Below are 10,378 nucleotides of genomic sequence, written 5' to 3' on the forward strand. Positions count from 1 at the left end.
AGCTCCAATCACAACAGCACTGGTGCTAAGTGCACTGAAGTATGAATCCATCTCTTTAGGGAAAATAAAAGTTGAGCAGTCAAGTTTCATACTGTCCAAGCTGAACTGAATATAAACAAACTGTATAGATCATAGCAGTGGTGTTGGAACAATTTGTATAGTGGGGGCGCTGAGAGCCATTGAACCAAACTGTAAACCCTGTATATGATGGAGTCCACTTCAAGCCAGGGGGTGAAGCAGCATCCCTAGTTCCAGCACCTATGAATAATAGGGAAATGTATTCATACAGCATATTCACACATATACATATATGTTAATTTAGAAAAGTAATAATGGTTGGCACTAAACCAGCATAAGGAATTTGTTTCAAATCTGATTTTAGGGGTAGCTTCTCAGAGGTATAAATGCACATTGGGTGTTCAGCTCCTACTGGAAGTCATTGAGAGTTGGGCACTTAGCTCCCACTTGTGTCTTTGAAAAATCTCCCCCTTAATTCTTATTTTTATCTGGACTTACAGTCTCTCCATCTTTACAATTAATCACCCATTTATTTATATAGCACCTTCTTACAAAAGAGGCTCTTGAAGTATTGGATAAGCAATTCAAGTAGGATCCTAAGAGCTGATCATTGAATCAGTCAATTATTCAGTTAGAAACCAATGCTCCATTTCAAGAGCAGAACAGGTCAATTCAGAGTGGGTGACTTCAGTGCTGCCTTACAATTCTTCTATCACCCCTTGAGGAAATGAAGTACAAGTGCCTCAGACACAGTCCCCTGAAAGCAGAAAGAAATATAGGTAGGCACAGGGATCAGACAAACAAAGAAGCGTGTGACAGAGAATCAATTGCACAGATTAGGATTAGAGACTGTTTTTTCTGAACAATCCCTCGTTTGCCATATGTTTATCTTTGGCAGCACAACTCCTTACAAATTATGTACTCTAGTATTGGGGTTTTCCATAGGTACTCCTGTTATTTCATATGCAGCTCTAAAGTCTGAGACATTCTTTTCACACTACAGAGTAGTGGTTCTCTCTTTATATAGCTATATGTTACACTTGCAAAAACTATGTTGAAAAACCATTACTAAGGCTGCAACATGAGCACCCAAAATTTGAGAAATGCCAGAATTGAGCCCCCTTGTGCATATGCATTATGTGATAGTCTTTAGTCATACAATCACATTATTTTCCCACAAGACTCCCTGCCGCATTTGGTGCCCAGGATGGACCTTTTCTGGCAATCCAAGACAGCCATGTGCCTGCCTATCTATCTAGATATCAATTTATGGGCCTCACTGCAATAGTATCCGAACACCTGCCAATCAATGGATTTTTAGTCTTATAACACTCCCTATGAGGTAAGGAAGTATAATTGCCATCCTACAAATGGGGAACTAAGGAAGAGTGTATTAGGTGACTTCCTCAAGAAGTCTGGGGCTGAGCTAAGAATTGAATCCACATATCCTGACCCACAGGCCAGTGCCCCAGCCACCAGTCCATCCTTCCTCCCACTGCAATACAGGTTTGCAGTTGCTTTGTATTGCCAGAATAGCTAGGCACTTTATAAAACAAATATAAGCCATATCCTCCACCCCAAAAGAGTTTACAATTTAATTTTAAACAAGACATTATCTAAGGTTAAAAATAATAGGAATGGATGCGGTGAGGAAGGAGAAGGGTTAGAGCAACAGGGTCATGCAGTTATTCACTTCCAGTATGTGCATATAGGGCCCAATCCTGCAAAGTGCTGAGAAGTACTGGTTGTCCTCAGTTCCCCTTGCACTTCAAGGGACTTAAAGCTGCACAAAACACCTCTCAGGAGGAGCTCAGTGTCTCACAGGTTTGGACTAACATGACTATATAATTTGATGGTATATCTTCCCACAGGGAGCTCAGCTGCCAAACAATTCCAACTAAACTAACTTTGTAAAATCTCTCAAGGTTTAGAACAGAGTTTAGATCATGAAGCTGGATAGGAGCTTCCTTTGCTCCTTTCTCATATTATATTAGTCTCAGGGTTCCTGGACACTGAAAATATAGGCTCCCACCCTGGTGCTGGGTGAATACTGAAGACAAGTATTCACCAACATGTTTCAATAAACATGGAATGAGATTGTGACCCCCATTCACTATAAACTGCTGGGGCTAAGGACTGTCTCTTGCTGGGCGTGTGTAGCACCTAATACTATAGAGACCTGATCTCATCTGCGGCCTCACTCTTAGCATTAACATGGACATTTTGAAAGCTCTTATGAGCTTGGGAGTCAAGTCAGGAAGCAGAAACATCACATGATTTAGGTAACTAAGCATACAGCTTAAATAGTGAATTCATCTCTCAGGCAAAAGTAGATTTGCATAACCCATGCAGCAATCATTTCAAGTAATGGAAAAAAGAATCAAAATGCCTGTCCCCTCGTTTCTTCCCTCCCCTTAACTCTTATACAGCATCCTGTCCTTTGCTTTCCTAGGTTCCCTTTCCTTGTTTTCCCCTTATTTTGTGCCCACCCCCTACATCTTTTGCATATTTTTACATCCATCCATCCATCCCTTTCCTCCAACCTGCTTCAAAAAAAGTCCCTTAATGACCCACCTCACCATCTTCCCACTACTCCCTTAACTTATTCTTTTAAGAAACAATAATGTTTTCTTGTTCTTTAATTATCTGATTTACGGTGCAAACTATTCTTTTCCCTCTCTACCCACAGCTGTTCAGACTGTACAGGGGTTCAAAAGACTAAGGATTTTTCTCTCTTCATTCTCCCAAAAGGCTGAAAGCTTTTGCTCAAACTTTCAAAAGTAAAAAATAAAATTCACTATTAGACATCGGGTCCAGAAGGTTACAGACCAAAAGATGAATGTTCCTGAAAGTTCTGAGTGACTGTAAGAAAGAGTGTTCACACCCATTTATAGAATGGAAACCCTCAGGCAACCTTAACTGACCATACTCTTTTGTATTACAAATATATGTTCCTTGACAAATATGAAGGTAAGAGGTTGGAAACCATCATGCAGCTTAAACTCAAATATATTACGTAAAACGATTTAAAACAGAGTATTTTTGGCACAACTCTACTACTTTAAGATCACGTTAATAATACACATTACAAGCTGTTCATTCTTCTAAGCAAAGATTCCCAGCCTTCATAATATCGCAGGTTGTTTAAAAATAAACCCCACCCCAATCAAGCTCATTCCAGTCTCTGTGCCAGCATCCATGCTGTATTAGTTATTATCCATGGGCCAGTGTGAGGCAGGGCTCTGGAACACACTGCAGCTGAGGGGAAGGGAAGAGGTCCAATCCACTTTTGAACAATATGAAGTGGATTATTCTTAGAGGCCAATAGTTAAATCCTTAAAGGCAGGCTTTTGAAAGGCAGTCCAATTTCTAGAGTCCAGATTTCAGTAAGGCTATTAATTGTAACAGTGTCAATTTACTCACCTCACATAGATTTTTCAAAAATAGCAGGTAGTGTTGCTGAAGGAGGCTATATCAACAGACCTGGGGATTGGCATTCATTATTCACTTTCATCCTGAGAGAAGTTTCAGAGTAGCAGCTGTGTTAGTCTGTATCGCAAAAAGAAAAGGAGTACTTGTGGCACCTTAGAGACTAACTTAGTCTCTAAGGTGCCACAAGTACTCCTTTTCTTTATCCTGAGAGAAGTGACAGAATGGCCAGCAACACCACACATTTTCCCCATACCATACCTCACTCAGGTGCCTCATTTATTATCTGTAAGGTCTACTTCCTAGCTCATTACACTACAGATATTGGATATTTGTAAAAGGTCCAGCAGTTTCTCATGACCAGAGGTCACCCTGCAGTACCCTACCTCCATGTCTCCTCTTGGTTCCTCAATAAACTCAAAAACACAACCCGGAGTTAGTTAAACTCCCTTTTCTGGAGTTCCAATTTGTTCAATTCTCCATGTACACACTGCCACTCCAGACCCAACCCCAGTTCAGTCTCTCTCCCGCACCCTTAGATATGAAGCCCCAGCTCTGCTTCCCAAAGCTGGGTCACACATCCCTCTCAGACTTCAAGCAGGAATTTAGCTCTCAAGACCCCAACCCCCATTCAGTGTCTCACGCTCTCTCTCTTCCACCCCCTTTAGAAGGGAGTCCACAACACTCCCTTCCAGAGCTGAGTCAACAGCCACTCCCAGGCTTTACCTGGATCAAATTCAGGTCCCTAGCTCTGATTTCTCAACTCCCCTGGTGTCAAGGCCTCCCATACAATCATCTTTATCACCCCCTATAGCCTGCTGAATTTTCCCCCTCTGCTATAGTGTCCTGCTGTTTTTGAATGGGGGAATCAGCTGTCCACAGTCAAGCCACATTAAGGCTGTTAATGCAGCACAGGTGGGCTGGAGTTGTTCCTTCCATAATCAGGGTTGGCTGGCCCAAGCCTCTGTAGGGGGCAAGCTTCCCTGCTATAGACATCTTGAACTCTCTACTAGCACTTTGCACAAAGGAGCCAAAATATAATTATGATGGTGATGACATTTGTGATGCAGGCTTGATTGTTTATTCTTTGTATAATAATAGAGCCTAGAAGCCCCAAATAAGATCACAGCCCCCCCTGTGCTAGGCACATAAAAACACCTAGTCAGAGACAGTCCCTGTCCTGAAAAGCTTAAGGTGTAAATACAGATGGCAAAAGCTGGAAAAAGGAAGGATTACTACCCACATTTTACAGACGGAGACCTGAGGCTCAGAGTGAGTAAGAGCACATATTTAAAGGTATGTAGCCATCTAAAGATGCAGACAACCACCTAGCGGGATTTTCAGAAGTGCCCAACTCGCACTGATTTCAAAAATCCTACTAAGCACCTATCTGTATCCTTAGGTGCCTAAATACCTTTAAAAATCAGCCTCTAAGTGACTTGCCCAAGATCTGTTGCCAAGCCAGAAATCACACTAAGATTGCCGGTGCTATAACCACAAGACCATCCAATCATGAACAAAAATGAACAGTCATGGGATGGTTCTTCTGCATACACTGTAACCCAGAGTAGGATTGGCCAGAAAACAAGAATTCCATTTTGCAAACATTTTCAAAGTTTCAAGATTTTTTTTATGCTGCATTGGAATGAAAACAAAAGCTTTTGGGGGGCGAAATTGAAAAAAAAAACCATGCAGGAGATAAAGACTTACCCCAGCATAGCCAATGGCCAAGTGGTTAGCACTAGGGAGAACAGATAGCAAGTGTGAAAAATTGAGATGGCGGTGGAGGGTAATAGGTGCCTATATAAGAAAAAGCCCCAAAAATCGGGACTGTCCCTACAAAATCGGGACATCTGGTCACCCTATTAGGCACTCACCTGGGAAATAGGCATCAGCAATAGAGTCAGTCTCTCTCTGACACACACACATGCACTCTCTCTCTCTCGCTTGTTGGAGCTGGTCTACTTTGTTTAATCAATTAAATATTCCTTGAGCCTGTGACAGACTGATCTGATAACCTGGTGGCTAGGCTGCTCAGCAGGGATGTAGGAACCCCAGGTTCAAAGCTCTGCTGTGAATCAGGACAAACAAAGATCTACATATCAGTCTCCTGCTTCTCTGGCAAGTCACCTTACCACTGGCCTATTGGGTTTTCCAGGATGGGTACTCTCTGACCAGACATTCCATCCAGGTCTGAGAAACTGTCCCAAGAAAGCTTGTGTCAAAACAAATATGTTTCTACAAAGAGTTTTGGTTTTGAGAAATTGGCGTTTTCCAACAAAAAAAACATTTAGTTGACAAATTCCTGACCCAGCTCTGACCCAAAGAATTCAGGATAGCTGCACAAAGAGAAGATCATAGGAACTCTCACCCCAAGCCACTATATGGCCACTGTATCTGCCTTTAGCAAGGAGGAATTCTGGCCTGTAAAATGAGGGGGAGGCTGGAATTTGACAGGACAGAGAACTGGGGTTTGTGCCAACAGCAGCTGCCCCTTTAACCACATGGGAGCAAAAGAGCTGCTTCTGGATAAAGTGAAGCCTTTGGCTTTAATCCCAGCAGTGACTCTGGCCCAGGTTTTATTATTAATTGCATGTCTGGTCTCTGGCCCACGCAGAATCTGGGTGTCTCCCAGATTTGTGTCAGCCATCCCTTGAAAATATGTCCTTTTCCATGGATCATGCTCAATAATATAATCTACTAATGTAGCTGCTGATTTATTTCTGTTTGTGTTTGGGTTATATTCATAGCTTAGATGCTTAACTTCCTGCTGAAGGCTGGTTGCTCAGCAACCAGCTCCCCTCTCTCTCTCTCTCTGCAAGTGAGAGTGGCTGATTTTTTTTTTTTTTGAAACAGCTATTTGTTTAACTTGACTCAGTTGAAAACCAGACACCACTTAATTGCAGCTGAAAGGATGTGAGGGCCAGATTCCCTTGTATGAATCACAAAAAGTGCCTAGTCCTTAAGACAACTTAAGGCTTATTACCAATAACCAGGTTAGGACCCTCGTTAAAGGAAGGTCACAGCAATCCTTATCATAGTGGATGCAGCCAATGGCTCTGGCACTTTCTTTTCTGGTATGGTTTTGCATCCTGAACTTTCTGAGAGCAAGGCCAAATAGCCTTTAGCAGCCATTTACAAAGCATAAGATCAGTGCACAGCTACTGATTTCATTAGGCAGCCCTGTATAAATTAGTACTGCTTCTGTGGTGTAGTATTTAGCTACGTTCCTGAAAAGAAATGGTCTTTGTTCTGTTTTCTGTGTACTGCACTTTTAAGTTTAGAGGAGCCTTCCTTCCTGTCTTCAGTGACACCTGCCCTTGCTTCAGGTGCAGAATGCTACAGAGCGAATTGCCGTGTGTCTGTCTCGCTGTGTAAAAGTGACTTTGTAGACCAGATCCTTGAGCTGGTGAAGTTACAGTGAAGTCAAATATAGTGATACTGATTTACACCAGCTGAAGCTCTATCTATCCAGCCATGCCACCCATCACTGCTATCTGAGCACCATCCACATAAAGTCGATATCACTATCAAAGTCCCCAGTGGAATTCAAGGAGTCTCTTGCACTTGCTTTTGGAGGCAAAAACTCTGCTTGGAATAGGAGTTTGGTTTGATTTTTCCTTTTATTTTTTATGTTTAGCAGCAGAAGGGGGTGTCAGAGTTGTCAGTGTCTATCTTACGGTGGAAAGGCTTTTTCAAAGAGGAAGCTTTGGGAAGATTTCCTCAAGGCTCTAGATTTGCCTGAGCACCTCCAGAAGTTCATTCCGTAGTCACATCACCACAACCAAGGATGCTTTATCCCCAGGTCTCTCATACTCCATCCCGGGCTTCATGTTCTGCACTGTGCCAGAGGAGTGCAGCTGTTACAGTGGTTCATAGACAGAAATTTGGTCTTTGCTGCAGCTGGGGCTTGATCCACTTATCTACCCCTAGATGTTTATTAAAAAGCCTGAAACTTCAAACAAGTCTCAGGTTTGGTTTGGTTCAATGGATGGGTTAGAATTCAGGCTCATTTTTATTTCATATGAGCCAGTTCTCTAATCCTTAATTAGGGGGTAGAAGATAACTCCCTGTCTGAATCACAGGAAAGGCAGGAGCTCAAAGAGGAAGGATTTCCCAGTGGTTAGGGCACCAACCTAAGACTTGGGAGACCTGCATTCAATTTCCTACTCTGTCACCGATTTCCTGTGTAACCTTGGGTGACTCACTTAGCCTCTCTCTGTGCCTCAGTTCCTCATCTGTAAAAATGGGGCCAATAGCACTGCCTGGCTTCATAGGGATGTTGTGAAGATAAAAAACATTAAAGATTGTGAGGTGCTCAGAGACTGTGGTAATGGGGTCCACAATTGTAGATCGGTAGAGTACTGAGGAGTAACAATAAAATTAGGTAAAAGGAAATTTAGCCAGAATATCAGGAAACACTTCCTAATGGTGACCGCTATTGGATGTACAATCGCCTCCTAGGGGAAATGGTGGAAGACCACATATCTTGATTCAGGACATAGCACTGAAAACCACAGTCTGAGAAACAATTTCCCGATGATGCCTTAAGTGGCCCAGCACCTTTAGGGGACCTACTTCTGTAATTTCATAGACTCATAGAAATTAAGGAAGGGGAAGCATAATAATCTAGTCCCTTCCCTTGTCATATAGAGTAGTTATAACATTATGGTGCAATTACTATGAACTGAAAAATGTGTTCAGGAAGTTGATGCTTGAGGGATTGGTTCAATAAAATCAGAATTCTGTTTAAATGAAAATGTCTGGGATTCTGTGGCAGCTCCCTCATTACATGTGCTCTTTCCTGTGCACTCAGAACTCAAACATTTAGATTTTGAATTTAGTAGTATGTAGATATGAAAAGGGTATCTGAAGAAAGAGGTAATACATTTTTCAGTACTAAATAAGACAGGACCACATTCTACTCTCAGGTACTATGAAAAGGAATTTGGAATAATTCCACTGAGGTCTATGGAATTGATTCCAGATTTACACCAATGTAACTGAGAGCAGAATTATTATTACTTGTTTGCTTGCTTCCCCTAATATGTTTGGTGCCATACATACACAAAAGAAGACATAATGCCTGCCCTAAAGAGCTTATAGTCTGAAAAGGCAAAGGAGGGTAGTGTGAGGGTGATACAGCAGAAAAGTAAAGTTGTCAGGAGGTGACTGGCACATCTTGATCATCCAAACTATATATAAAAGGTAACTTGACTATTCACAAATACCCCACCATTCGGCCATGATCAGTCAGTTTCTTGTAGGTATCTTGGTAGAATTAAATCTTTGGGAGCGACATGAATATGGAGAGGGTGGTGGTCTTGCAGAGCTCAGGAATCGAGTTCCACACATGAAGTACTGAGACACTTGTGGGAGAAGTGGGTGAATGGGGCATCAAGGCTGGCACCATTAGTTATATGCGGATTTCTTAGATGTACAGTTCACATACCCCAAATAGTTGCTCCCACTCCTCCATCGACCTGGAGAAATATCTCTGAAGGCAGAACCCCCCCCCACACACACACTTTTTATAGTTTTTCCTCTTATAATTAGCAAATTGATGAGCCTCTTAAAAATGGTTCACACACTGGACTTCTTGAGTGTGTTCTAATTACAACATCATGAAATATTTTTGCTTCTTATGGGAACTCTGGTTTCCATGGGGATCAAGATCTGTCTCATCTGCTTTTTCAGAGTTAGATTTGCAGGCAGCCGTGTGTGTGAAATCCAGTCAAACCTTGGTGAGCCAAGAAAGGAGTGAGAATGCTAGCTGAGCCATTAGCTATCCTGGCATGAATATATGCACCTTTCTAAGACTAGGGATAAGAGATCAAGGATGAGATTCGCTGTCATGGCTGAGAGGTTGGTTATCGATAACTCACATTATGCTCCACCAAATATAATAGGTCATGTCAGACAGCACCCACCTTTCATGAGAGTCCACAAATGTAACTGGCAGGGAATTGCCATGTTGAAACTGGGCTCATCTTTAATTTCCTCTGAGTGCCCTAATTACACCAGTTTAAAGGTATGTGTGAGCCTGATCATGGGGACTGAGAAGACCCAAATCATTTGGGTTCTATAAGCAGATTTTGTAGTCTTTGCTGTGCACCAGCCACTCCCCTTTGGCATGATATCTCAGTGACAAAACAAGATAACCCAGCACATATACACAGGACATTCCCTAATATCATACAAACTAAGGGCTTCAGGGATGGTGCCTAGATACAGCAGGGCTGATGCCTTATAAATGCAGAACCCAGATTAGAGAGAAGAGATGAAAGTTAGCACAGCCTGAAGGCTAGTCTAATACAGATCAGGGAGAACAGACATGCTCTGGCAACACAAAGATCAGAGATCTAATCCTCCTTTGTGCACACATCCCGCTTTAGGTCCTGTGCAATTCAGCCACACCCAAGGAACTGGCCTGTTCTCTCCTGCTCCTACATGAACATCACTCCCTCTGGGTATCCTAGTGCATCTCGTCTTCTCTAGATCTGTCTTGTTTTCATTGTAACCACTTCAGAACAAAGATAACTATAGAATCCATACAGCGCCTCTGTGAGGAAAGGATTAATACCCTTTCTTTCAGATGGGAAAACTGAGGCACAAACAGATTAAGTGCTTGCACTCAGCTACACGTGAATCTGTATCAAAGCTAGGATAAAAGCTCAGGAGCTCGGGCTCCCACTCCCAGTGTTCAGATCGCTAGGCCACACTGCGTACTGGAAGTGCTCATTGCTTTCACCCGCTGTTATTGGGCTTGTAAACTACTCTCCTTTCAGAAATCACCTGTGGCTGAACAATCCATTTAATTGGCCACATAGTGCCTTACCAGCAATACCCTTCCAAGCCAAATGTAGCCAGGTGTCTACTCTGTGCTCACAGTATTAATTATTCCCAGTGCCTTTTATTGGATCAGTAGGAA

General features: G+C 42.4%; 1 long non-coding RNA gene across 1 annotated transcript; it reads right to left on the reverse strand.

The window, feature by feature from the left end:
- Positions 1–528: 528 nt before the first annotated feature.
- Positions 529–4,268, reverse strand: LOC119854042. The gene is made up of 3 exons (XR_005292323.1): positions 4,174–4,268; positions 3,442–3,567; positions 529–775 (listed from the first exon to the last, which is right to left on the reverse strand). It is a non-coding gene; the product is annotated as an uncharacterized LOC119854042 (long non-coding RNA).
- Positions 4,269–10,378: the final 6,110 nt, after the last annotated feature.

Source organism: Dermochelys coriacea, chromosome 3, assembly GCF_009764565.3.
Source record: "Dermochelys coriacea isolate rDerCor1 chromosome 3, rDerCor1.pri.v4, whole genome shotgun sequence".
In the NCBI taxonomy this organism is placed as follows: Eukaryota; Metazoa; Chordata; order Testudines; family Dermochelyidae; genus Dermochelys; species Dermochelys coriacea.